Below are 3,213 nucleotides of genomic sequence, written 5' to 3' on the forward strand. Positions count from 1 at the left end.
CTGGGATTACAGGCTTGAGCCACCGTGCCCAGCCCAATTTTTGTATTTTTAATAGAGATGGGGTTTTACCACATTGGCCAGACTGGTCTTTAACTCCCTGGCCTCAAGTGATCCACCCACCTCGGCCTCCCAAAGTGCTGAGATTACAGGCGTGAGCCACTGTGCCCGGCCTTGTTTTGTTTTTTTTTTTGAGGCAGAGTCTCACTCTGTTGCCCAGGCTGGGCTGCAGTGGCATGATCTCTGCTCACTACAGTCTCCGCCTCCCAAGTTCAAGTGAATCTCCTGCCTCAGCCTCCTGAGTAGCTGGGATTACAGGTGCCCATCACCATGCTCGGCTAATTTTTCTATTTTTAGTAGAGACGGGGTTCACCATGTTGGCCAGGCTGGTCTCAAACTCCTGACCTCAACTGATCCACCCACCTCGGCCTCTCAAAATGCTGGGATTATAGGCGTGAGCCACGGCGCCTGGCCCGTACTCAGTTTTTCATCTGCAAAATGGGTCTAAGTCAGTGGCTCTCAAACAGGGGCAATTCTGCTTCCCCCTGGGGACACTGGGTGATGTCTGGGGACACATGTGGTTGTCATGACTTAGGGGAGCTCCTGATATGGAGTGGGTGGAGGCCAGGGACGCTGCTCAGCACCCTGCAGTGCCCAGGACGGCCCCACCCCAGAGAACAATCCGGCTGTGAATGTCAGCAGTGCCAAGGGGGAGAGACCTGGTTGAAGTGAACTGAACAGTAGCAGGTGCAGAGAGAAAGCAAGTTCTTGGTCCCTCTCCCTCTGGAAGGTCTGGCTCAGTTCCCTGGAGAGGATCGAGCCAGGCCTGCAGGGTAGAGGGAGCTCACTCTGCTCCAGCCACTCGGGCCTCCTCACTGTCCCCCCAACACCAACACGCCAGGCGCAGTCCTGCCTCAGGGCCTTTGCACCAGCCGTGCCCCCTGCACGGAGCGCCTTCCCCATATCCCTCACCCTCCTTCAAGGACTTAACTCAAACGTGACCCCCTTGATGAAGTCACCGCTGACCACCCCTTTTAGAACTGTAACCCCCTCCTGATGACAACAGACCACCTTTTCCCTCTCTCCTTGGTATATCTTCCTCCATAGAATTTTCAACCCGGCCAGGCACCATGCCTCACACCTGTAATCCTAGCACTCTGGGGGCCAAGGCAGGTGGATCACCTGAGGTCAGGAGTTTGAGACCAGCCTGGGCAACATGGTGAAACCCCATCTCTACTAAAATACAAAATTAGCTGGGTGTGGTGGTGCACACTTGTAATCCCAGCTACTTGGGAGGCTGAGACAGGAGAATTGCTTGAACCGGGGAGGCAGAGGTTGCAGTGAGCCAAGATTGCACCCTGCACTCCAGCCTGGGCGACAGGGCAAGACTCCATCTCAAAAAAAAAGGCAGGCTGGATGTGGTGGCTCATGCCTGTAATCCCAACACCACTTTGGGAGGCCGAGGCAGGCAGATCACCTGAGGTCAGGAGTTCAAAATCAACCTGGCCAACATGGCGAAATCCTGTCTCTACTAAAAATACAAAAAAAAAAAAATGAGTAAAGCATGGTGGCGGGTGCCTGTAGTCCCAGCTACTTGGGAGGCTGAGGCAGGAGAATGGCTTAACCTGGGAGGTGGAGGCTGCAGTGAGCCGAGATCACGCTGTTATACTCCTGCCTGGAGGACAGAGCAAGGCTCCGTCTCAAAAAAGAAAAGAAAAAAATTAAAAAAGGAATTTGCAACCCTTGGACATTCTCTAGATTTTTAGAGTCTATTCACTATCCATCCCCACCATCTAGAATATCAGCTCTAGAGGGCAGAGATTTTTGTCTTCGTCCACAACTGAGCCCTCAATTCCCTGCGTAGAACAGGGCCTGAGTTGCAGCAGGGATTCAAGGAGGATTTGCTGAATGAATGAGCGAGTGAGTGAGTGAATTAATGAAGCACTTCCTTTGTGCCAGGTGCTTTACATGTACTATCTTTTTTTGTTGTTGTTTTTTTGAGACAGAGTTTCGCTCTTGTTGCCCAGGCTGCAGTGCAATGGTGTGATCTCGGCTCCCCGCGACCTCCGCCTCCCAGGTTCAAGTGATTCTCTAGCCTCAGCCTCCCGAGTATCTGGGACTACAGGCATGCGCCACCACGTCCAGCTAATTTTTTTGTATTTTTAGTAGAGATAGGGTTTCACTACGTTGGCCAGGCTGGTCTCAAACTCTTGACCTCATGATCTGTCCACCTCGGCCTCCCAAAGTACTGGGATTACAGGCCTGAGCCACCGCATCTGGCCTTACATGTACTATCTCATGTAATACATTCATCAAAGATGCATTCAATTATCCCCATGTTACAGATGAAGAAACTGAGGCACAGGGCCATGAAGTCCCCCCTCCCACACTTTCTTTTATTTTTAGAAAAGGTCTCGCTCTGTCACCCAGGCTGGAGTGCAGTGGTGTGATCACGGCTCACTGCAGCCTCGGACTCCCAGGCTCAAGTGATCCTCCCACCTCTGCCTCCTAAGTAGCTGGGACCACAGGCGCACACCACGATGCCCGGCTAATTTTTTTTATTGTGTGTAGAGATGGAGTCTCTCTATGTTGCCAAGGCTGGTCTCAAACTCTTAGGCTCAAGTGATTCTCCAGCCTCGGCCTCCCAAAGTGCTGGGATTACAAGTGTGAGCCATTATGGCCCACTGCAGCCTCGAACTCCTGGCTTCAAGCAATCCTCCTGCCCCAGCCTCCTGAGTAACTGGGACTACAGGTGCATCCATCATGCCCAGCTAATTTTTTAACCTTTATTTTTGTAGAGACAGGGTCTTGCTGTGTTGCCCAGACTGTTCTTGAACTCCTGGGCTCAAATGATCCTCCCACCTGGGCTTTCCTAGTTTGGAAAAAAACAAAAAGCTCTGTTGCCCAGGCTGGAGTGCAGTGGTGCGATCTCGGCTCATTGCAACCTCCGCCTCCTAGCTTCAAGCGATTCTCCTGCCTCAGCCTCCTGAGTAGCTGGGATTACAGGTGCACTACCATGCCTGGCTAATTTTTGTATTTTTAGTGGAGACGGGGTTTCACCATGTTGGCCAGGCTGGTCTCAAACTTCTGACCTCGTGATCTGCCCCCCTTGGCCTCCCAAAGTGCTGGGATTACAGGCATGAGCCACCGCTCCCAGCTGTCTGGAGGTTTTTGTGTTGTTTTGTTTTGTTTTTGAGACGGAGTCTCGCTCTGTCG

The 3,213-nt window shown here is 52.2% G+C and overlaps 1 protein-coding gene across 9 annotated transcripts in view; it reads right to left on the bottom strand.

Annotated features, from left to right (window-relative positions):
• TJP3 (tight junction protein 3) overlaps positions 1-3,213 on the bottom strand; it is a 51,255-nt gene that overhangs the window by 25,026 nt on the left and 23,016 nt on the right. The window contains exon 1 of one of the 9 annotated variants that reach the window (XM_017847215.1): positions 2,782-2,804. The exons of the other annotated variants lie outside the window; for them this stretch is intronic. The gene's annotated coding sequence lies outside the window, so the exon portion shown is untranslated. Of the gene's footprint in view, positions 1-2,781; positions 2,805-3,213 lie in introns of those variants that run through there. 9 annotated transcript variants of the gene reach the window in all.

This window comes from Rhinopithecus bieti, unplaced genomic scaffold (assembly GCF_001698545.2).
Source record: "Rhinopithecus bieti isolate Rb0 unplaced genomic scaffold, ASM169854v2 scaffold_28055, whole genome shotgun sequence".
NCBI classification, from domain to species: Eukaryota; Metazoa; Chordata; class Mammalia; order Primates; family Cercopithecidae; genus Rhinopithecus; species Rhinopithecus bieti.